The 26,881-nt window shown below is 37.4% G+C and overlaps 1 long non-coding RNA gene across 1 annotated transcript; it reads right to left on the reverse strand.

Annotated features, from left to right (window-relative positions):
- Positions 1-718: 718 nt before the first annotated feature.
- LOC121987316 lies at positions 719-1,256 on the reverse strand. Its single transcript, XR_006113487.1, has 3 exons — positions 1,177-1,256; positions 818-955; positions 719-731 (listed from the first exon to the last, which is right to left on the reverse strand). It is a non-coding gene; the product is annotated as an uncharacterized LOC121987316 (long non-coding RNA).
- Positions 1,257-26,881: the final 25,625 nt, after the last annotated feature.

Below are 26,881 nucleotides of genomic sequence, written 5' to 3' on the forward strand. Positions count from 1 at the left end.
CATTAGGATGCTCAAGAGCGACAGCCTTTAATATTCGCAGATCAATCTGTAAGGACATTAACAAAAGCGACGAAATCTTATGCTAGTGTAGGAACACTAACTAACATTTAAAACCAAATTTCAAAATATAAATTGCTCAAAGTTATTGAAGATTAGAGGCAATAAATAAATTTAAAATACAATCACGTTCAAAATAATTTAACTAATTACAAAAATAAACTCATTCCAGCTTTAAGTGAATTTGATCAGTAACTTAAAAACATATCTGCAAAATATTTTTCAACAAGTACAAGCATGACATTTGTTATACATTTATACAAGGGTGGAGGCATATGAAGGGTTGTGGGTTCAATTGACCTCACAGAAACTTCAATTTCAATATATTTTACCAAGTAAATTATTTTTTGAACTTACACAAATTACCTTGAAATCATTCATTAGTTATTTAGAAAATATTCTCCCTCAGCAACTTTCTTTATAGCATTATCAAATTAGCCGTTAACTTAATGATGAAATCCAAAAATTTAAAGCATGATAAGATCAATTGGGTTCAATATACACAACCACATCAGCTTAATGGAAATTAAATAAAAAAAGACTAATACAATCTAAAATTTCATCTTGATATTGTACACATCAAGAAGACTGGCATAAGATGTTGCACTTGCCTGAACTTAAGGATCGATTGAACAGGACCGAAGATCTCATCTTGTGCTATTTTTCATTTCATCCTATAAATTTCAAATATCACAACTGTCATCACAAATGCAGATTGAGAGTTTACCAAACCTTTATAGATTTAAGGACTAAGCCATACTTGTACATCAGAGAAGATGGTCGGCTGAATGTAATAACCTTTGTTTCCAATTCGATCTCCACCTGTTACTAGCGTAACACCACTGTTGATTCCCGATTTGATGTAACGCAAGATCTTGCTAAACTGCTCCTCATCAATCTGAGATATGTGTGAAGAACGAAAGTACTCAATATGGACAGGTTTCAGAACTTCTTTGTTAAGAAGCTAGACGACTTTTTCATACATGTTTTATACGAGTTATGCACGATCAAACAACAATCGAATGAGATGAAAATTAATATGAGCACATAAATTAAGACACAAACAAATACGGCAGTTTCTACCTTTCAGAGAGAACAAAGACAGAAAAAGGAGGATACCTGAGGACCTTGTTCAACACCCTTTTTAAAGGGGTCTCCAACAATGCGTTTTAAGGCACGGACTTTTGCTTTCTCTACAAACTCATCGTATATACGCTCCTGAACAATGGAATCAATCTCATCAATGAAGATAATTGAGGGTGCATTTTTCTTTGCTTCCTCAAATTACTCTCACTCTCCTGAGAATCATCCTCACCTATAATGTAGACATCATGAGTCTACGACCCAGCAAGCACAATCCATTATGAATAAAAGGACATACATGAAATAGTAGAGATAGCAACTATAAGCCAAATAGAGAAACAAAATGTATTAATTACTAAATAAAAAGAAAATATTAATAAACGTGTACAAGTGATACCCCATAGCTAATAGAGTGAATATGTCACATATCCGGTAACCATAATTAGAGCCAGTCAATAGTTAGTCGGTCAACAGTTAGCCAGTCAACAGTCCCATGAACCTAGAGGTACCTCCTAGAGAACATGCAGTCAGTCATATAGCTGAAGCTACCATATATAATTTATCAGTCATGTTTGGATGGGTCCTCCCCGGAGCTCATCCCAGGTCACCCATCTCGTACTGTCGCCACATATGCTCATACTCATTCTATTAGCTATGTAGAAAACCATAAACAACTACCTTATCATGTGACAATTTATCATGCCTAGCTATTTCATTCTTACAGTCAACATATCCATTCATAGTGCCCATTCCTTATCCGTATTTCATACAACATAGCTATACACAATATAAGCATGCGTATCAAAACCCAGGAAACTATCACAGAATATTCATATTATCATGGTAGAAAGCAGTCACGATTTTTAAGAAAAGCATGCAATCATACAGGGTATTAGATCACAGAACTAGTAACAACCAAGGATTAGATTTTTGAACTTCTACCAAAAACCACAATCAAAACACCTTTGCTCGGAGAAAATTAGAACCCATCAAAATCAAACCCATCAACACCGTAACAATTCCGAAGAGAGAAGCTTAACTACAATTTCAAATCGTGTTTGAAATCCCAGCCACCATAAACGGACCTTCCAGCTTCAAAGGTCACCCCCACTTCCAAACAAAATTTCAAGAGTCCAGTACACCACAATTAAGTCGAACCGAAAAGAAAAACAAATCTCAAATTCATCTCGAAGATGTCGTAAGAATCAACACACCAGAGCTCCACAGAAATCCCAATTCATGACACATTCCACCAACCAGTCATTAAGCCAAGCATATCAACGAACAGGTAACGTGTAAGACGTGCAAAACACTTACAGCAGCAACAATACGGTGGAACTCGATTAAAAACTCATACATAGTCAATTAAACATTGCAAGATTTGTATTAAGAACATTCCAGTGGTTATCAAGCTTCAACAATAACTGAATACACCGACCAGATATTGAAATCTAGAAATCAGGCGATTTCAACCGTACTTCGATGAACCTTCGATTCAAATCGATAAATCTCAGGGGAAACCGAGTACAATCTCATTCACAGACAGGTGAAATCCACAAGATTCACCACAGAGTAGACCACCGGAAATCCATTTCCATCGATAATAGAACGCAGGGAAAAAACTCAGAAACCACGCGATTCAAACTAAGAAATCCCCAATGAAACCTCAACCGAACAAGGCCCTAAAGAAGGTAAACCTTTCGCAAATCATTTCACCAATCTCTGCACCTAAGAGAAACGATCCACACCTCCTAAGTTACTACCACCTTACCTCACAGATCTCGCACAATCATAAAGGGAATGAACTTGCCTTTCCTTGCGTTTTCCCTTTCCAGTGTTGCCTCTACGAGTCCTCACGCGATGGTAGCACCGTCGTGAGGTGGTGGCAGGAATCCATGTCTAGGCGCACTGCCCCTTGAGAACCGCCTACGTGAGGTGGAGCCTGGCAGAGAGCTCGGTCGTCGGTGAGGTGCTTCGCCAATTTGGTGGAGCGACAGCGCCAAGAGGAACAGCGATCGCGAGTGGAGATGGTGTGGTTCGATGTTGTTTGGCGTGTTTAGGGCTACAGTGAACGGGTCGGTAAAGTTTAGTTTTTATAAGTAAGTTATCTTGCCTAACTTCGGATGTGGTCGTGGGCGTCCTCTCGCTGTTAGGATCTTGTTGGCCCTTGCCTCAGCCGGGAAGAGCGAAGAGAGGAAGGAGGAGGAGGAAGAGATGATCGGACGAGGAGGTAGAATGGAACGATTTATGCTACGGTTTTGCTTAGGACCGAAGCAGGTGGTTTTGATCCTGATCGGAAGAGGCAAGTACGTAAGGAGAAGAGGGAGATGAGGCTGAGAGAGATGGTCGGAGGAAAGTGGTGGTGGCGTCGCGGCGATATAGGTTTAGGGCTAAGTATGGGTGGACGGCGCGATATAGGTTTAGGTTTGGAGGGAAGAGTGAAGTGTTGCAAATTTCGGCTAAGTATGGTTGGAAAAATTAAATTATTTTATTTTATCATAGACATCAGATTTTAAAAACCGCTGTTAAAATCGGTGTCTATTAACGAAAAAAAGGCGCTCATAGACATCGCCTAAAAAACCGATGTCTATGAGCGAAAATCTGTGCTCATAGACACCGGTTTTTGGAAAAACCGGTGTAAAATACTCAAAGACATCGATTTTTGCTTAAAACTGTTGTTGTTCCACCGATGTCTATGAGGGTTTTTGTTGTAGTGCTAGGAGAAAGAAAGACTTCACCAAAAGGGATCCGTAGAAGATCAAGTCTACTTCTAATAACAACAAGACAAACGTCACGTGCTTTGGATGCAACATGAAGGGACATTACAAGAATGACTACTCGAATCTCAAGAAGAAGAAAGCCCTCAAGGTGATTTGGTATAAATCGTCCACGGAGGAATCCGACAGTGACGAATCGAAGCACACCAACTATCTCACGTTAATGGCATACGGACTAGAATTGGAAAGTGAATCGGATGACGGGTTTGAACCCGAATCGAGCCACGAGCCCATACTCGTTTCTGAAGGTTCCGATGAGGTACAATCTATGTTAAGCAAACAAAATAATTGCATGTTTTCATAGAAAGTTACTTATGTTCAAAAATCAAATAAACGACTAAGTATATAAAATAAAACACTTAATGAACAACTAAAATTAAATTCAACGACTGACCTAATTCAAGATGAAATCCCAACTCAAGTTGCAAAACTTGAGGAGGACAATTCTAGATTGAAAAGTGAAGTAGTTGAACTAAAACAACTGCTAGAAAAATTCACAACTAGATCTAAATATTTTGATATGATACTTGGATCAAAAAGAGCTGTGTATAATAAGTCTAGACTTGGATACAAGTCCAGCTCAACTAACAAAACCTTTATATCTCTAGTCAATCAAACTAAAAGTTAAACCAAGGCTTGGGTTCCGAAAGCGTGCCTAATCACATAAGTAGAAATCAATCAATACTACGTACCTAAAAATAAGATACACTATCTAAAATAAAATAAATTAAATAAATCAACCTTAATCTCAAAAATTAAACCCTCTAAGCTAAATTCTGTAAAGTCAAACAAAAATAAAATTAATCTAAACTCCTATAGTCAAGTCTATTACAACTATAAAACAAATTGACACAAACCTAAAACCTAACCCAATAATTCAGGGGGAGGTTCTAAACTAGTTGGCACCTCTAAAAATAATAATTTATCTGGGTAGGTAATTAGGACTATATTAAATAGGGGCAAAAGTTTAACCTGACAAATGGTACTAGTAAGTTTTGAATGATAGTATATTAGGGAAGCTTTGTCAATGCATGTCTAAGAAGATATGACTTTGACCTAGTGCATTTGGCTTAGTAGAACTAACTGAAGCTATCCTTTACGAATCCTAACTAGTTAGACCAGAGTTTTGTATTAAGTTCAGTGGATAGAACTATTTGAAAAACTTTGAAGGCGTGGTTACACTAATGATGTCCAGATGACTCACCACAACTTAGAAGTTTATCCAGTTAATGTTTGTTTGTTGAACTCAAAGCTAAAGTTGAATCTAACACAAAATTAAACCAAATTCTGAAATTTAACTTAACTCATCTTATAAAATTATAAGATTTCCTAACTGAAAATATGGATCGGGTGAGATGACTAAGGATTTAAATTAAAATGAATTAAATTAAATTAAATTAAATTAAATTTAAATCAATCAATCTAGCTAATAATGACTCCCACCTTTTGTAGGAAACCAAGTGGATAATGGACAGTAGTTGTTCCAGACACGTGACTGGGGATCACACCAAGTTTACTCAACTAACATATAAAAGCCTAAGAATGGTTGTCTTTAGAAATAATGGTAAAATTAAGGTAAGTAAGATAGGTAATATCGAACTCAAAACTGACTTTATTGTTAAAAAGGTATTACTTATTGATAATTTTAAATACAATCTACTTAGCATTAGTTAGTTGTGTGATTTTGGATATAAGGTTAGGTTTTTATCTTCTGAATGATTAATCAAGCACATAACTAATCCTAACATAAACCTAAAAGGGTTTAGGAAGCACAATATCTATATAATTAACCTAGTCATCTCTTCACTTAAGTGTCACTTAACACATAAAGAAAAAATCTGGTTATGGCATAGAAAAATGTCTCACACAAACTTTAGAAATCTAGTAAAATTAAATGGCTTAGTTAGAGGCATACCAAAATTATCTAACTTAGATTCAACAATCTATAATATTTGTCAACAAGGAAAGCAAACCAAATCAACTTACAAATTAACAAATCAAACTCAAACAAATTCTATACTAGAATTATTGCACTTGAACCAATTTGACTCCCATGGAATCTAATCAATAAATGAAAGTCTCTATTGTCTAATAATAATAGATGATTACTTGAGATTTACCTGGGTAAAATTCTTAAAAAAATAAAAATGAAACATTTAAAATCTTTAGTAATTTTTGCAAACAAATTGAAAATGAAAAGGACTAAAAAATCAAATGAATTAAAAGTGATAATGGAGGTGAATTTAGGAATAATAATTTTAATATATTTTTCCTTAAAAATGGCTATCATTATGAATTTTCATTCCCCAAAACATCCCAATAAAATGGAGTAGTTGAAAGGAAGGATAGAACCCTACTTGAAGCCTCCAGGATAATGCTAAATGAATATCAACTTCCAAAATACTTTTGGGCAGAAGTTGTTAGTACAATATGCTATGTACAAAACAGAACTACAATAAATAAAAATTATAATAAGACTTCATTTGAACTCTATTATGATAAAATACCCAATATCAAGTACTTTAAAGTATTTGGGTGCTTAGTTTATATATTAAATACAAGAGAATACTTAGAAAAATTTACTTCAAAAGTAGAAAAAGGAATTTTTGTCGGTTACTCATTAAACAGTAGAGGTTACAAAGTATATAATAAAAATACACTAAAAATTGAAGAAATCACAACTGTAATATTTGAAGAATCAAACCATAACTTAGAACAAACTTAGATTCAACTAATTGATTTTGCTAGAGGTAGCTCTAGTCAAGGGAGAGCAAGTGAAAATCTAAATCAAGAATACAAAGAAGAAAATCAACCACAAGAAAACGAACCAAATAGAATCTTAAGAGTTAACCCAAACTACCCAATTGAATAAATAATTGGTGACCCAAACCTAGGGTTCCAAACTAGATCAGTATTTAGAAACCTAAGCCAAATAGCTTTAATCTCTAACATCAAACCCAAAACAATAGAGGAATCACTAAGTGACCCAGATTGGATCTTAGCCATGTAAGAGGAACTGACCCAATTTGAAAGAAAAAAAATATGGAATCTAGTTCCATTACCAGAACATAAAAAATTAATAGAGATGAAATGGGTCTTTAGAAACAAACTAAATGAAAAGGGGAAAGTCATTAAAAATAAGGTCAGATTAGTAGAAAAAGGATTTAGCCAAATTAAGGGACTTGACTGTAATGAAACCTATGCCTATGTCACCAGACTCAAATCAATTAGAATGTGGTTGAGCTATGCGACCCATAAGGGTTTCAAATTATATCAAATGGACGTAAAGTTGGCCTTTCTCAACGGATTAATTAAAAAAGAGGTATATGTAGGTCAACTCCTAGGGTTTCAGAACTTAAAACACCCTAACCATGTATTCAAATTAAAGAAAGCCCTTTATGGTTTAAAACAAGCTCCTAGTGCTTGGTATGAAAGGTTAACCACATACTTAATCTCAAAAAGCTTCAAACAAGGTCAAGGAGACCCAACCCTCTTCATAAAAACAATTGATCAAGATTTCTTTATAGCTCAAGTTTATATAGATGATATAATATTTGGGTCAATTAATTCAAAACTTCTATAAGAATTTATAACATTGATGGAACAAGAATTTGAAATGAGTCTAGTAGAACAACTAATATTCTTCCTAGATCTACAAATTAAACAAACAAATGAAGCAAACTATATTTATCAACAAAAATATACACTTGAATTACTCAAGAAATTTGGAATGGAAAACTCCAAAGATATTAAAACTCCAATGGCCACCAATGTAACCATAGATAGTGATCCAAATGGAAAATCTATAGACCTCAAATATTATAGAAGTACCATAGGAAGCCTATTGTACCTCACTGTCAGTCGACCTGATATTTTATTTACAGTTAGTATGTGTGCTAGGTACCAAACTTGTACTAAGGAGTCACACTTGGCTAATGTTAAAAGAATATTCAGATACTTAAAAGGCATGTCCAACATAGGAATGTCGTACCTTAGAATAGTTAATTTTGAACTTATAGGGTTCTCTGACTCAGATTATGCTAGCTGTAAACTAGATAGGAAAAGTATAAATGGTGGTTGTCAAATATTTGGACCATCACTTGTCAGCTGCTTTAGTAGAAAGTAACATTGTATCTCATTATCTATTACTGAGGCAAAATATATAGCAATAGGAGAATGTGTTGCACAACTACTATGGATGATGCACACCCTAAAAGATTTCAATCCAAACTTCAAAAATATAAAAGTATTAATTGATAATATTAGCTCAATCAACTTAACAAAAAATCTAGTATATCATTCAAGAACTAAATACATTGAAGTTAAGCACTACTTTATCAGGGATCATGCAATTAAAGGAGATACTAAACTCAATTACATTGAGTTCAAGTTAAATTTAGCTGATATATTTACTACACCACTCTCTGAAAGTGAATTTAGCAATTTACGTCGACAATTAGGAATATTCTTCATAGATTAGGACACTTATTGTACATTTTTAAATGATTTTCAAATTCTAGGAACAATTCTTTACTTATATTTTGCAAAAAAAAATCCCATTTACTTAGTTTTTTAAAATTAATTTTGGTCTTAGTCTAGATCAAATCCATAGAAAATATGTTCCTATAGATCTATGACTTGAGCATCTTACAAACACAATAGGTTTACATTGGTTGTGTATTCAAACAACTTAAAATGGTGTGAGATGTGTAGGCTCTTTGCCTAGCTTCAGATGATTATATCAGTGTATCAACATAAGTCTAGACAAAAAATACCAAAATTATAGTGATAGGGTTAAGTAGTCCATTTTGGTCAAACACTATATGGATCCATCTACTTAACTTGACTAACCAAGTGAACATTGCTATCTTCTAATAGTTAGTTAGTAACTAACAGTTAAACATTTAAAGCCAAATCTTTTAGATGAATATCTTTTTTATATATCCATTTTAGGGGGAGGATAATCGAACATGATTTTTAAATATATTTATTTCCTTTTCTAATACTTGTTTTAAAATTAGTCTCTAAATCACCTTCAAAATTATTTTCAAAATTCTTTTTGAAACATACTTTCAAAATTAATTTTAGAATACTTACTTTATAAAATTCTTATACTTTTTCAAACTATCTGGTTTGAAAATTGCAAGTTGAAAAATATTTTGAATAATATGTTCAGAAAACACTTTGAAAATTACAAGTTGAAAAATATTTTGAAGGATATTTTTAGAAAACACTTTGAAAACTTTGAAAAATTTTATTTAAAGGTTATTTTTTTTTTACTTTGAAAAACCTTTTCAAAACTATTTTTCAAAGTAAATATTTTCAAAATCATTATTTTTCTTGAAGAATATTGAAACCACCTTCAAACATATTTTGTAAAGTAATTTCAATTATTTATCTTGACAACTAGCTTGTAGAATATTTAAAATGTTTAAAATCTATCAAACTTTTTAAAACTTATTTTGAAATTGTTGCAAAAGATACTTTAAAATTATTTTGCAAAAAGTCCTTTAAAAACCCCTCTTAAAATATTTTATTTGAAAACTACTTTAAATATATATATATATATATATATATATATATATATATATATATATATATAAATCATTTTGTAAAAAGTCAACTTTCCAAACCTGTTATAAAATTTGAATACCTCTTTTAAATTGAGTGGTAATTTTTCATAATTTGTTCATTTATCTACTTATTTTTTTTTGATGAATGTCAAAGGGGAAGAATTAGAGTTTAAGTAAGAAAATCAAAAAACTTAACCTTAAAATGTTACAGAGAACAAAAATTTACTTGCTTATCTTAATTCTCTTAAAGTTATTTTTGGTTTGCATATCATTTTTTAACTTTAACCCAGGTTGTCATTGCATCAATAATGGAGATATTATTGGTGTAATTTACACTAACGGTCTAGCTCAGGTTTTAATGAATGACAAGTAAGTTAAGTTAGATGTTATTGGGTCTAATTATTTTATCAAGTGTGCAGGAGTTGACAGGTCTAGAAGACTTGACACCAGGATGAAACTCAACTAGGTTTGAGGAACCGATAGTTGGTACAAAACCCAGATAAGTTAAAGGGTTGACCTAATATTTGGAAGAAAGTCTAGCTGGGTCCGCGGGGCCTGACAGCTGGCCGAAGTCTAGTTGGATCTGTGGACCTGACAACTAGCATGAAGATCTGGTGGGTCGAGAGACTAGTCAACTGACTATAAGTTGGTAAGTAAAGGTAAGTCATTGGAGGATAGTGACTCGGTGAGGACACGTCTCAATTGAGGGATAGTAGGCGATGGTTTAGTCTAGGTCCATTTTGGATCCCTAAACTGAGACCTTGACTAGTTCCTGATCCTAAAAGGATAGGAACTAATTAATACTCCTTATTATAATTTTACTAAAACTTATTTTGTAGGTTAGATATTGTCGTGTTGGACTAACCTAACTTACAAGGTAAAAAGAGCAAAAAAGGCCTTGGGTGAACAGTACCCAAAGCACCTTCATGCATTTGAAGATGTCTTCGCACTGTTCATAAAAGGCACCTTCAAGGAAATGGATGGCGTCTTTCATAGGATAAGATTCAGACCTCGTCGCAAATAAGGACCAAGCTATTCGGGATCAAATTTCTCAGGTTGGATGCACCTTTAAGGTTATGGAAGGCACCTTCTGTTGGTGTAGGGAGCACTAGACAATCGAACCTATGTCTTGATCATGGAAAAGGGGATTAAAGTTAAGTTGTCTTGTTGTCTAATAAGTTGAATTAAGTGTGCAGGAAAGTCCTAAGTAATCTTAGGCAAAGGAAAGTCATAGCTATGGTTAGGCAGGTGGAAAGTCCTAGCTACGATTAGACAACGAAGTCCTAGTCCGGGAGACTAGACGAAGTCTTGGTGGGTCGAGAACTTTGGGTGAAATCCTAGAGTTGAGAACTCCAGGTGAAAATCCTGAGGGTCGAGACAGGGTGAAAGACTAGACGGGTCATGGAGGGAATGCCCAGAATGAAGTCCTAAAGTCTTGGACACTGAGCAAAAGTCCAGACAGTTTGGAGGACCAGTTTGACAGAAGATAATTTCTCTTGAGAGGAGTAGGTGAAAATGCGTTCCTAAACAAGGAACAATAGGCGTCGGTCCAACCTAGAGTTTTTGCGAAACTCAAAGTCAGGACCGGACAATTCGAAGGCTATCAAAACTTGTTTTCTTTATATATTATTGCTTGAACTAACCTTGTTTTATAGAAAGTGGAAGATGGAAACATGGTAGTCCGGGTGCCCGGGATGCCTCAACGAAGGGGCACCCTGGCAGGGTGCTTAGTCGGGCGCCCTGGTGGTCCGGACCCCCAGAGCTGCTCCAGGAGCCCAGACGAACAAATTTCATCGACTTACTAGGTTGGAGCACAACGATTGGACAACCCATGTCAGCGGTTCAGGCGCCCAGAAGGGGTCCAGGTGTTCGGACGTGGATAAACTTTAGGTATGAAGTTTTGACGAGAGTTCGACATGTCAGCACGGTCCAGGCACCCAAGGGAGGTTCCAGGCACCCGAAAGGTGCTCAGAACATGTTATAAAAAGAGGCTTTGACTAGTGGATCAAATACAACATTTGAAACAACTTTCTCATTTTCTTGTTGCTCAGAAATGCCTTCTCAATGCCCGAAAGCTTCTCTGACGATGATTGCACTGAAGATCTAATCCTCCAAGTCATTGGTATTATTTTTATTCAAGTTACTTGTGTTTGAATTGTAATCATGTATTGTAACTTTTTGATTGATTAGTATTTGCCTAATGAAAGCACTCTCACATACGGACCTTGGAGTAGGAGCCCCCATAGGCTCCAAACCAAGTAAATCTTGGTCGAGTTAGCATTGTTCTTTTGTCTCTTTCTTTATTCTGCCGCCTTTACTCTCTCTGATTGTTTTAAAATGAATGTGAAAGCCATGAGCGTTATCCCCCCCCCCCTCCCCCCTCCAGCATGTCTCGATCTTACACCTTCCACACCCCTTATAAGGGCATGTCGAGCAAAGCTTCAAGAACAGCTTCTATACAAGCTTCTACGCATCTGCTTGGCTTTCTAACTACTCCGGCTTGTTGTTGTTGTTCTACTATGACTCTACTACACTTGACTACCATCGAGAAGTCATCCAAACACTGATCTTGAGCTAATCATCTACAAGAGTGTTTGGTAACAACAATTTAATTACTGTACTTAATTTCTCGCGTACTCGATTCTCTCTTCTAGTGGTCCCGGAGGAGATTTTTAGTGAATTACCTATCGATAGATCCGCAGGACATGGGTTTTGGAGTAGGAGTCACCGAAGGCTCCAAACCAAAACTGAATTTGTTTTCTTACTTGCTTTTGATTTTCATGTTGTTCCACTGCATATACTTTGATTTCAAAATGAAAATAAAAGTTTTTAAAACCATATGATTCACCTCTCCCACTCATGTGCATCTTGATCCAACAGTATAATCATCCTTGTACGCTATATTTGGATGATCACTCATTTCTTGGATGCTTATCCCATGCTAGGGAGGAGTTAGTGGTTGACCTGTCAAAGATTCACAGTCGACCAAAAGACATATTAAGTATGTTAAAGGTGAGATTTTCTGAAAATAAGTCGATAATGAAAATTGTTTACAATGCACAACAAAAGCATAAAACAATCAAGCATAGAGGTCGATCACAAATATAATACCTTATAGCAAAGCTGAAAGAGTATAACTATTTCTACCATCATAGGAGGTGCAAGAAAATTATTGGTCCCGGTATGGCCTGCAAGAGGGAGGTGAATTGTGTATAAAATAAAAAAAATTCTTTCCTTATCTTTCAACTTTGTCAGATAGCACAATTAAATTAAAGCATAAATAAATTGAACAACTTTAAAAAAATAAGTAAGAAGACTATAATTTACTTTGTTATAATCTACGTGGTTGTTAATCCAGGGAAGATGAAAGCACTAAAAAAATCTCCTTCGTTGAAGGCAGAGAAGCCTCTTACACTTTTTGAAAGCTCAGAAATAAACTTAGAAATGAATACTTGAATTGTTGTCTATTTCCTAGGTCCAAGGGCCTTTTTATAGTTCCTAGAAAATGTTATCCGCAGCTTGAAGACGCGTTCAAAGTGGTCCAAGGCGCCTTCAATCGAATAAGTTTTATCCTCCAAAGATAAAACCTTATCTTTGTTAGGACCGAAATGTACCTAGAGGGGGGGGGGGGGGGGGGAATAGCTCGGTGTGATCTCGTGCTCGTCGTTGCTTTGTTTCTTCAATTATGTGCAGCGGAAATACAAGAAAACAAGCACACAACGTTAACACAAGGGATTTACTTGGTATCCACCTCAAGAAGAGGTGACTAATCCAAGGATCCACACACTCACACACCCTCTACTATGAAAAATACTCCTTTACGGTAACTACCGAAGGCGGAGAAGCCCTACAAGCTCACAGTACAAGAAGAAAGGGAAGGGAAATACAATACAAGCAAAAGCTTACAAGATATGCACAAGAAACCCTAACCCTAGCTTCTTCCTCGCCTCTTGACTTGGACGTGCACCAGCACAAGCCTCCAAGAACCTTCAAGATCTGGCGTGAGAGCTGTGGAGAAGTGGCTGTGAAGTCACTGTGGAGAAAGAATCGAAGCCGTGGAAGAAGTATCAATGAAATCGCACGCCAACATCTTTATACAGCGCCAACGGTTGGATCCCAATCGATTGGATTGCTCCCAATCGATTGGGGAGGCTTTGGATCGATCGGTCGATCGATCCAGAGCGCCTCTGTGCTCTCGAAAATTGCCTAGATCGATCGGCTGATCGATCCAGGGCTTATCGCGTGAAAACGCACCTCCCAATCGATCACCCGATCGATTGGCGACTCCCAATCGATCGGCTGATCGATTGGGAGGCTTTATATTTGTGCAACACTTCTCCCCAATCGATCCACTGATTGATTGGGAGGAGGTTTGTCGTGGGGACTCACCCAATCGATCGGCTGATCGATCCAGCTCCTGTTTTTGCCCAAAACTGAGTCCAAAGTCCCCTAAATCAACATCTGGTCAACCATGACCTGTTGGTACATCATGCCTAGCATCCGGTCACCCTTGACCTACCAGGACTCGCTCACCAAGTGTCTGGTCAATCCCTTTGACCCACTTGGACTTTTCTCCTCGTGCCAAGTGTCCGATCCTCAATGACCCACTTGGACTTTCACCATATGTCTGGTCAACCCTTAACCCATCTGGATTTCCTCGTGCCAAGTATCCGGTCAATCCCTTTGACCTACTTGGACTTCCCAACTGCTTGGCTTCACTCACCAGGTCTTTCCTTACTGCCTAGCTTCACTCACTAGGACTTCCCAACTGCCTAGCTTCACTCACTAGATCTTTCCTTACTGCCTAGCTTCACTCACTAGGTCTTTCACCTAGCTTCACTCGCCAGGACTTTCCAGTCTGCCTACCCTCCTAGTTAGGACTTTCACCTGGCTTCACTCACCAGGATTTTCAAACTGTCTAGCTTCACTCACTAGGTCTTTTACCTGGCTTCACTCACCAAGATTTTTTTCTGCCTAGCTTCACTCACCAGGACTTTCACCTGGCTTCACTCACCAGGATTTTCCAGTCAAGTATCCAGTCAACCATGACCTTCTTGACTCTCCTTCACAATCTCCCCACATGAACAATCGCACCTGCAATCTCCATGTGTTGTCGACATGTATTGTCAAACATCGAAACTCAAACATCAAGACTCAAGCTTGAACCAATTCAAGCTCAGTCAACCAGGTCAACCTTGACCTAGGGAATATTGCACCAACAATCTCCCCCTTTTTGATGTTTGACAATACTTTTAAGTTAGGCTAATCTCATAGCCTTAACTCTCCTTCATGCCAATGTAAGAATGATGGTTTCCTTCATTCTCCTCCTTTTCTAGAGGGCAAACTCCCCCTTTAGGTAATGAAAGCCTAACTTAACCACACATTCTCCCCCTATTGGCACACATCAAAAACTCTCCCCCTGAAGAGTTACCCAACGTTGTTGACAACTTCACTCGTTGTTCACAACACAATAACGAAGGTCTCATACCCTTCATTATTTTTAACGCTCATCCTTGAGCATGTACCACTTGGTATATTCACACACGATTCAAATGAAGGTCTCATACCCTTCATTGCCATCAAATGCTCATCCGTGAGCATACACCACTTGCATAATGAAGATATCCACTCTCCATTATATTTAAATACCCAACCTTGAGCATTTTCGCTAAAGAAGGTTAACCACCTTCCAATGTGTATGAAAAATATATTTTTCATGTCCTTAAAGAGTAACTCCCCCTAAAGACATGTACGTAACTTCTGTCATTACACCAACAATGACTTGGAATCCCTAAACCTTTAGGAGACCCAAATTTTGAAGTTTTGAGGTTCAAAAATTCAATATTGAAACCAAACCTCAACCTAAACCTCTACTTAGTCTTCCTTAACCAATCCATCCTTGTTTTCATCATGAAAACTCCCCCTAAATATATATAAATGTGTTTTGAGGGGTTAGGAAAGGTTTTATAAACTAAAAATGGTTTAGAATGCTGAAGTCAAGCTTTCCCAGCCAAAATCAGCATTCCCAATCGATTGGAGTTGGGTCCCAATCGATTGAACCTGCTTGAATCGATCCACTGATCGATTCATCTAGTGTGGATCGATCCAGTGAGCTTCTGTTCGCAAGAAGCTCACTCTCAATCGATCGCCCGATCGATTGAGACCCTTCAATCGTTTGGGTGATCGATTGAAGGCCTGAAGTTGCTGAAATTTCATTTCAGTCAACTTCAGAAACCCCTAGAAAATTCTACAAAATTTCAAAAATCATGAAAATTCATGTAGACATTATTTAGGGTATATATTATCAAGGAAAAATATTTTTCTATGAAAATACTTTCTATTTTCAAAGATTGACACAAACTTGGAAACTTGTAAAACGTTTAGTGTTTCCTTCAAATTTGTGCTCAACTATTCAATGATGATTACTATCAAAAGATAGTCTTCATCAATGTTTTCCAAAGCATACTTAAAATCTTTTTCAAAACCAATATCCAATCATATTCTTTGGGCTCAATGTACATGACTTGTACATTAGCTTTCCCAATGATTGGAAAACACATAACTATGTGTTTTGATGAATTTAAAACTCAAAAGAATGCACTAAATCAACATCTTGAGTTTTGTTCATCATTCTAACATCTCACTTGTATTTAATGTGTATGAAACCACATACAAGTCACCTTATAGTTCTTAGTAAGATGTAAACTTTGGTTTTGCCCTAATCTAGGGAGTATGCATATCTATCTAGGCATTTTGAGATTATGAACATCCACCAAGGATGTTACTTGTTAATAAAGCCGTTTGTCCTTGATTTCAAGGAATTTAAAAATTATGCATGATGCGATATGACATACATCAAAGATAAATAATTTTCAAAAGAAAATTTTCCTAGAACTACATGATGTATGTATGGCATGACATGATATTTTTTGTGTTTTTCGTAATAAATCATGAGTCCAAGAATAAATATGATGTCATGACATATGATTGGCAAACAAAGCATGATAAATTATCATAAATAAAATACCTAGAATAACTATCCAAGTATCCTTAAACCTTAGCCAACTTAAAGTTTAAACCCTACATTTTCCCAAAATGTCCCAAGAAAATGCCAAAACCCAATTTTGACATTTCTTTTACTTTTAAATTAAGCATATTCCTCAAATTTGACACAAATTACTCTTTTAAAGAGTAGCAAATTAAGTTAAGGCTTAAGTTGCCTCTAATTCCTAAGAACATACCACAATCCCCACTTGGCATTTCTTTACACTTAATTTCTTGTGTCAATCAAGATTATATCAAATTTCTTAACCTATGGCACATCTTACCCTTTCCAAGAGTAACTCATTTATCCATATCATTTTCAAAGGTTAATAATAACCTTGAAAATGCTCTTAGAGTGCCAACTTCATCATGATTGGATTAACTACCCTTTCAATTAGAGTTGACACTCTCTAACCCATCTAAGGGGTAGAGAAAATGCTCCTAGGAACCGAAAACCTATTTGTGCTCCTTGGATGCTCTAGGTATTCACTAGAAATAGTCTTCCTAAATACCTTCCTAGTGACCTTGTTAACTTCTTAGAAGCCTTGGTCACATCTCCTAGGTCAACTCTAGGGATTTCTTCCCTTGTGACCTTCTTTGTGACTTTCTTAGACTTCTTAGAAGTCTTAGTCACGTTTGTTACAAAAATACTCTTAGGAATAACCTCCCTAATATTTTTGACTTGACCATTTGACCTAAGGTTGGTTCCATAATTATATGGAATCATGTGATAAGAAGGCACATCTTTTTTAGTTTTAGGTTTGTATCCCAAACCCCTAAGGCCCTTGGATGACCCTTGTCATGCTAAACCTAGGTTTTGCTCATTTTGTCCTTTTAGGATACTTTCCATCCTTTTTAGAGTCTTTTCCATTTTATCAAGCCTTGACCTCAAGACTTGATTTTCCTCTCATAACTCCCTAGATTTTGATTTTTCTTAAATCCTTGAGCATTTTTATTTCTAGGCTTATAACTATGGTCCTTAGTGTTATTGCCTAACCTTTTTCCTATCTTCCTAACCCTAGGTGTAGTGGTCTTAGCATGGAGAGCCATGTGTTTTTCTTTAATGCTATCATGCTCCCTATTTTTATGGTAAATAGCATTAAAATGATAAAAATTTGAATTAGCATGCTTTTTACCATTATTTAAAGGAGTAAGCTCAATAAACGATACCTTTTGTTTTACCTTGGAGGCTCCCCCTTGAGTTGTGTTTCCTCCTTGAGCCTTGACCACTTTCTTCCCCTTGGGACATTGATTCCGATAGTGTCCCCTTTGATTGCAAGAAAAGCACACAATGTGCTCCTTGCTCTTCTTTGTTCCGGGAGCAGTCTGTTTGAGCTTCTCCTTGCCCTTAGTTGCCACTTGGTCCTTCTTCTTGGCTAATTTAGGGCACTTGCTCTTGTAATGCCCTTTTTCCCTACACTCAAAACAAATAATATGATCTTTATTATTAACAATTGAAATTGGTATACCTTTGCTTATAAGGATGACTTCTTCTCCTTTTGATCCTGATGTAGAGGCTTCTTCTTGATCCGACAATGATGATCCACGCTCCCCCTCAATCCTAGAGATGGAGGCTTTTACCTCTTCATCCTCGGACGTTGAGTATCTCTCAACTTTTGAATCCTCATGCTCATGAAATAAGGAGTATACTCCTTTGCTTGTATCTTCGTGCTCCATAGAGGATGGATCTTCTTCTTCTTCCTCCGGTGTTGAACATCTCTCAACCTCGGAATTCTCCTCCTCTTGGTCTTGATCCACCAAGTCGCCCTCTTTGGATTCTTTATTGTTTTGTACAGTGGAGGGGATCTCATGAATCTCGGCCAACTTTCTCCATAATTCTTTCGCATCTTCAAATTCTCCAATTTTGCAAAGAATGGTGCTTGGCAATAAATTAACCAATAATTTGGTTACCTTGTCATTCGCCTCGCATCTTTGAATTTGTTCTTGGCTCCATTTGCTCTTTTTGAGGATTTTTTCCTTTGAATTTCTTGGAGTCTTGAAGCCTTCCATGAGAGCAAACCATTGCTCTATCTCCATCATCAGAAAATTCTCGATTCTTGATTTCTAAGAATCGAAGCATGTCATGGTGAACGGTGGAGGCACCCTTGTATCGAATCCAAGTCCATCTTAGAATTCCATCTTTAAGTTGAGCTTCTTGAATGAAGTCTTCGACTTGTAGAATTGCTCCAACTTCTTCACCCTCTAGCTTTTTGCCCCTTCCGGTGATGATTCCGGTGAAGAGCAACCTTGCTCTGATACCACTTGTTAGGACCAAAATGTAGCTAGAGGGGGGGTGAATAGCTCGGTGCGATCTCGTGCTCGTCGTTGCTTTGTTTCTTCGATGATGTGCAAAGGAAATACAAGAAAACAAACACACAACGTTAACACAAGGGATTTACTTGGTATCCACCTCAAGAAGGGGTGACTAATCCAAGGATCCACACACTCACACATCCTCCACTATGAAAAATACTCCTTTACGGTAACTACCGAAGGCGGAGAAACCCTACAAGCTCACAGTACAAGAAGAAAGGGAAGGGAAATACAATACAAGCAAAAGCTTACAAGATATGTACAAGAAACCCTAACCCTAGCTTCATCCTCGCCTCTTAACTTGGATGTGCACCAGCACAAGCTTCCAAGAACCTTCAAGATCTGGCATGAGAGCTGTGGAGAAGTGGCTGTGAAGTCGCTGTGGAGAAAGAATCAAAGTCGTGGAAGAAATATCGACGAAATTGCATGCCAACGTCTTTATACAGCGCCAACGGTCGGATCCCAATCGATTGGATTGCTCCCAATCGATTGGGGAGGCTTTGGATCGATCGGTCGATCGATCCAGAGCACCTCTGTGCTCTCGAAAATTTCTTGGATCGATCGGCTGATCGATCCAGGGCTTATCGTGTGAAAACGCACCTCCCAATCGATCGCCCGATCGATTGGAGGCTCCCAATCGATCGGCTGATCGATTAGGAGGCTTTTTGTTCACGCGACACTTCTCTCCAATCGATCCACTGATCGATTGGGAGGAGGTTTGTCGCAGGGACTCACCCAATCAATCAGCCGATCGATTAGGCATGAGCCAATCGATCGGCTGATCGATTCAGCTCCTGTTTTTGCCCAAAACTGAGTCCAAAGTCCCCTAAATCAACATCTGGTCAACCATGACCTGTTGGTACATCATGCCTAGCATCCGGTCACCCTTGACCTACCAGGACTCCCTCACCAAGTGTCTGGTCAATCCCTTTGACCCACTTGGACTTTTCTCCTCGTGCTAAGTGTCCGGTCCTCCATGACCCACTTGGACTTTCACCATATGTCTGGTCAACCCTTGACCCATCTGGATTTTCTCGTGCCAAGTATCCGGTCAATCCCTTTGACCTACTTGGACTTCCCAACTGCCTGGCTTCACTCACCAGGTCTTTCCTTACTGCCTAGCTTCACTCACTAGGACTTCCCAACTGCCTAGCTTCACTCACTAGGTCTTTCCTTACTGCCTAGCTTCACTCACTAGGTCTTTCACCTAGCTTCACTCACCAAGACTTTCCAGTCTGCCTAACCTCCTAGTTAGGACTTTCACCTGGCCTCACTCACCAGGATTTTCAAACTGCCTAGCTTCACTCACTAGGTCTTTTACCTGGCTTCACTCACCAGGATTTTCTTCTGCCTAGCTTCACTCACCAGGACTTTCACCTGGCTTCACTCACTAGGATTTTACAGTCAAGTATCCAGTCAACCTTGACTTTCTTGACTCTCCTTCACAATCTCCCCACATGAACAATCGCACCTGCAATCTCCATGTGTTGTCTACATGTATTGTCAAACATCGAAACCCAAACATCAAGACTCGAGCTTGAACCAATTCAAGCTCAGTCAACCAGGTCAACCTTGACCTAGGGAATATTATACCAACAATCTTCAGCTAACAGCTAGTGAAGGCACCTTCTATAGGCTAGAAGGCACCTTCCATGAGGCATTGAAGGTGTCTTCCATGGGATGGAAGGTGCCTTCCACAAGACAGATCATGTTCTCGAGCAATTTTTCGCTCTAACTTCTTGTCCCTAGTAACACCTCATGCTTCCTTTGCATCTGCCAGCGTACTTTTCCACAACATCTCGTCTCTCAGGCGCACCTATCCCATCGACTCTTTCCCATGCTATCTTTCTCGCTAGCTAGGTCTTTCACTCGACTACTTATGCTCCTAAGTTCCTGCACACTTAGACATAAAGATCAAACAAAACATGACCTAACTTAACTTGGTTGACCACATTAAAACCACTATAGGGTACTTACAAAAATTGACACAGTGGAGGATATTTTCTTTGCTCACCTGATGAGTATTGATCTGTTACGTGCTTTTCCATGTGTATTATTGATGGATTATACCAGACAAATTGATAAGATTACTATTATTTGAAACAGTTGGTGTGATGTCAACGTACTTGACATTTTTCATTGCTTGCGTATATTTGGAGTATGAGCGTGAAGATAACTACTTATGATCATTGCATATCTTGAGGTCATTAATGGACGACTCATCTTTACCCAACGTAATTATAACCAATTGAGGGATTGCATTTATGAATGTGATTGAAAGTACTTTTCCCACTTCAAAGCATTTATTGAGTCCATGACATATTAATAGGAATATATAGGTAAATTATAAAAAGGGATTTCACACCAAGGAGAAGTGAGATTCTTTTATATCTTCGTGGAATGCACTAATGTTAGTTGAAAATGAAGCTACATTTTGTGAGTTGCTTAGGAGATTCCAACAAGATTCAGATGTTATTTAGTATACAATAAATCAGTAGATTCATTCTTTCAAAGAAAGATATGTGTCTTATTGGACAAACAATGTCTTGCATTTTGTCAACACAACAATAAATAGGGCCGAGAGTGCACATGAAAAATTGAAGAGACAACTTGGATCGAGCCAGGGTAACTTTGAGACATGTTGGACTAAAATTCACTCTTTGCTTGAGTTATCTCACACTGTAGTCAAAGATATTGGGATATGCCCGATGCGGTGTGTGCTAAAACATGTTTCGTAAACATGCGCAACGGAAAATAAAACAATAATAATTCCTAAATTATTACATCACACACACCACATGCATACATACAACATGCCAAACATGATCGCATAATTAATTTTTTATGAAAAGTAAATTTATGCTAGGTGTACCTTACATATGACCTGTAACGAGAAGGGTATCAACCATAGTGGTGTTGTTGAACCTCGCCTCTATTCGTATCCACACCAAACTCCTCAAGGCATCTCCTTAAGTACAAGCCTCTCCTTTGGAAGTTACTAGCCATGAGCAAAGAAGAGCAATAAGAGGAAGAGGAAGAGAAGCACACAAGGGAGAGTTTTCTCCCTTGTGGTGGTCACAACAACAAGGGGAAGGGCTTCCCCTTGTTGGCGGTGGCAAAGAGAGAGGGGAGAGGGAGAGGGAGAGGAGAAGATAAATTGGGTTAAGGTTTTCTAAAAATCTTACAAGTCAATTAATGATCTCATGTGTATAATCTTCTCTCAACCATATCAATATATAACCCTCATTAATGAGTTGGATTAGAAAGCTCAAATCCAACCCATTATCCCTTAACAAAAAATTAGCCCATTAACCCCTTGATTTGGTTCACAACTAAACAAAGTTCGTTCATGACTAATTCATGATTAAATCAAATATGATCCAACTCTTTCACAAGAGATATGGCCCATCGCGCTTCCATTGCGATAAATATTTTCATATTTGCCTTATATATGGTCCAACCAAACATTTATCTCTTGATCTAAGAATCATATTCTTTAACTTATTTTATGTCTTTTAGAGACTCATTAGTGCGTGTGACCCAATATGTTCCTGGTTTATCTTGACCGATCATAATTAACTATTTAATTATAGAACGATCATGAATGGCACCTAGTAGTACATCATGATCCCCAATTAGCTAGAAAATCATAGTTGATCTTAGAATTAATTCTAAATCTTTCAGCAGCTACAGTAAGTCGTGTCTCATTCCTTTCACTCATCTTATACACACTTGATTCAAGACATAGTCTATATGTCTTGTCTCCACTAGGTGTACTACGTCACACCTAGCTCATGCAATATTTCCTCGTTCTATGGATTTAAATTACTCGTACATGTGTACAAGAGTCTCGCACTCTTAATATGTGATACTTTATCCAAAGACTTTGAGTAATAATCCTAACGAGTGGTCATAGGATATACATCTCCTCGCAAGGAGTGGTGAATCCTCTGTGAGCTATCCAAATACCTTCGATCACTTCAACTTATACCCAATCATCCTGGGTCTACACCTCAAGGAGATGTTTGCTTAAGATGTCAAAGTATAAGTCTCCATAACCAAGATGACTTGTATACCTCAAGTCGAAGGAAACTTGCACTCGTGCTATAGTAAGAACTTCACAGACATATCTATATATATGTAGAGAACCATATGAAGTCTCACAGTGATTCACTCCAATGAACTAGTTACTATATCCAACATCCACGTTTAACTCTCGACATCACAATGTCTCCAGCCAGTGAGAAAACAACCGCTTGGTTGAACCAAGGAGTATAATCTGTGCTAGTCTTACAGAATTGATGATGTCCGAATGCATCAATTCGACAACTAGGAAAATTTTAATATATTCATAATCGCACATGTAGAGATAATCACTAATTGCGATCCAATCACAAATTCTCTCATATTATGAATTATATTACAGATATTTAGTAAATGAGTTTAAGATAATCAAACATATAATATGCACTCAAATAGTGAATCTGTACTTATCAAATAAATAGAAAAAATTATAAAGCGATTGCCTTAGGATATTTCTCAAATTCTAACAAAAGATTCATTTGAAAAGAATATTAATGTAGTTCAACATCAATGTAAACCATCCATATTCAAGTTTCTGCAAGGTGTAGTTTCAATTACAATTTTGGATAAGATTTTTGATGAAATGAAGGGTACAAATGCGACTGGTGTAGATCCTTTGGCATGGTTGTGTATTGCGAAAGACATGTGGTTTACCTAGTGCACACGAGCTTGCAAAATATACTCAAGTGGACATGTCAATCCCCTTAGTTAATGTTGACAAGTTTTGGAGAAAGTTAGATATAGAGCTGAGTAAGGGGATTGATATTAGGGATGACATTAGTAGTCGATGGTCTGAGATGGTTGGTGATGTTAACATGATTTTTTCAATGGCAAATGATTCACAGAGATTATTAATATTAATAAGATTGAGAGAGATTATCAATCCAGCAACAACCTCATTGCAAGTGCCAGAGGTAAACACTTGCACTCGTGGTTGATCCAAAACTTTGAAAGCTAAATAAATAAAATCACCCAAGTGTGACCCAAGTGCTTTTGAGTATGTCAACTCTATCATGGATAGTTATTCACCAATTGAAAATATTTTAATTGTTAGAGGACCTATATTTACATAACCTATAGGATTGTCTACAACGAGGAGGTAGAAGAAAAGGTAACAACATTTATTTTTTCAATATATTTAAATAACCATTAATTTTTTTAGATGCGATTGACTTTCTTATATCACTTTTGAATAGATTGTCCATCATCATACACGTTCAACTTCCACTGTTGGTTATATTGATTAACTATCATCTCATCTCCACGAGTCTATTGTTGGCACTAAAGATGTGGGGGTAGATGATCACTGTGGTTTTTGTTCTATTGCTAGCTTACGTGGTTTTGCTGAGGATGCATGGCCGAGAGTGTGACGAGACCTTCTTGAGGAGATCACACATTTTGAAATATTATATGAAGGTATTGTTGGTGCAAATTTGAAATGATTTATCTCTTGCTAAAGAACTAGAAAGGACATACACATTAATAATATGAAAATAACATGTAAAAGAAAGAGATTGAGTGTTTACTTGGTTTACAACTGGAAATTGCTAGTCCAAGACTAAGAAGCGTACTATCAACATCTCCTTCTTTGAACACAAGTTAGAGGCAAAGAATTCTCTTACAGTAGTTGAGCACAGTATGAATTTGAAAGCATAAAAGAAAGAGTTAAACAAGTGTGTTATTTTGAATCTTGAGCATCAGGGCTTATTTATAACCACTATGCTTGAAGTGACTATTTGCTGATGTGGTGGCTTCCAAGCACCTAGACTTGGTCGAGGTCAATCCACTTGGCAACGGTCCATCTAACGGCTTTGGATAACTTTTCCTGATCTAGGCACCTGGAAGCAATCCAAGTGCCTAGAGTTTGCTGATGTGGTTGTTGTCCTCATCCGTTTCAACAACGAGCGTTTGACATGGCCACCCAATCCAGGCGCCTAGAACAAATCCAGGTGCCTGGGATCCGAGTGCTTAGAAATAGTCCAGGCGCTTGGAATTATCAACTTTTAAGTTAACCATTCTTTGACCTCTGTTCGTCTAGGTGATTGTTTGGTCATCTAGAGTTGAACTTACCCGAATCCAACTCTGACCTTCTCCTAGAGCAAGCTTCCTCCTAGCTTCTTGTCCCTTGGATGCGCTACGCACTCCCTTCTAACTCCACTTGTGTACTCTTCCGTAGCTTCTCGTTCCTCAGATGTACTGAGTCCGTCGACTCGCTTCCCATGTCATTTTTCTCACTTGCTGCATCTTTCACTCGACTTCTTGTGTTCCTAAGTCCTTACACATTTAAACACAAGGAATCAAATCTGCAAGGCCTAACTTTAACTTAGTTGATCACATCAAAATCATCCCACGGGGTACTTACAGGTATATTCAATGAAGATGGTCATGTTGAAGTAGTAAAGCACATATTAAATTGTTTTGATGAAGCAGCGTTACTCTCACATTAGATGACTATGTCGAAAATGAGTTACCTTGTTGTATTGAGATATAATGTTGCCCTGGTTAGTTTGTTTACTCAATTATGTTATACATTTCTACCCTTGAGGACTCCCGTGGTTGAGCCTCCAAAGTGTATCTGTATTGCATATGTGAATGGAAATCATTTTATTTAAGTATGTTTAATTTCAATTCAACAATATATATTTCTTAATTTATAATTTGTTGCATTCTTAATTATTCATTTTTTGTGTATAGGTTTTTTTACATGAGAATCATCGATTACCTCTTGTTGTTCACAAGTGGTATGGATGTCATTTTTTCATGCTCAGCAAGATGGGATTTTGTGTATACTCATCCACTTGCACTTGATAATCATTTGTTAGGAAATAGTAGCATAGTTCATAGCATAGACAGTGTTCATTTAGATGATCATTGAGATTATTAACGTACTCATATTTACAAAATCTTGTCTGACAAATATATTCATATTTACAAAATCTAAATAACAATTCTTTGCAACAAACATACTCATATTGTCAAAATAACATTAAATCACAAAAACTATATTAATAACCTAAAAAACTATATAAAGTTCAAAATGTATACATAACATTAAAATCATAAACTACATAAAATAATCCAAAGCCTATAAATGTCATGAAATGATCCAAGATAGCTATACATACAACATATGAAAATCATCGTCTTCTCACCCGACGCCTCGATGAAGTAGGTTGTTTATTTTCATATTTGTACAATGTCAACCCTTGTAATGCAACATATGTTTACTGCACCATTGGCATCACCTGATCCAGCGTTAGATTCCCGTAATTGGAATTCCATCGTTGCACTATAGGCTCAAGCAAATTGTGTGTAGTCATGATTCACTCCTAAGATTGAATAACATCTGCACCTATTGCCCTATGAACATAGGTCAATCGGTGTTGTGGGTTCTTAACAATTGGATGAGTGTACTTGTTGTACAATTGCATATACTCCGAGGAACACTCACATGCAGGGTCAGCCAATCTACCATGACGAGCATCTGATAAGATATGATTATCCCAAGCTACAAAGTATCCTCCAAGAATTCCCCACAAGACATTGTAATGGACATGTGTATTATCTCTTCTTGCCCTAACAAGAACAAGAGGGTCTAGTGGAATTGTCTGTACATGTCTAAATTGCTTAAGCACGCAATCAGGATGGTATGACTCTATAATTTTTGTAAAATATGGCACCCAAATAATAATTAAATAATAAGATTTAATGGGCAAATAACCTTAACGGAAGCCCTCTCTATTTTCCCCTTCCAATCTTCTCTTTGCTGGCGCCTCACACTGGCTGAGCCTCCCATCTTCACCACATAGTGTCGCCCTCTCCCTTGGCGTCGTCACCTTCTCCTCTCCACTGTCGCTTCTCCTTTCCTCATCACCGACGTCGCTGATCACCACGCGCAGACGCCATCAGACACCACGAGTGCTAGCCAACCGGCGGCATGCCTTCCGCGAC

Source organism: Zingiber officinale, chromosome 5B (genome assembly GCF_018446385.1).
Source record: "Zingiber officinale cultivar Zhangliang chromosome 5B, Zo_v1.1, whole genome shotgun sequence".
NCBI lineage: Eukaryota > Viridiplantae > Streptophyta > Magnoliopsida > Zingiberales > Zingiberaceae > Zingiber > Zingiber officinale.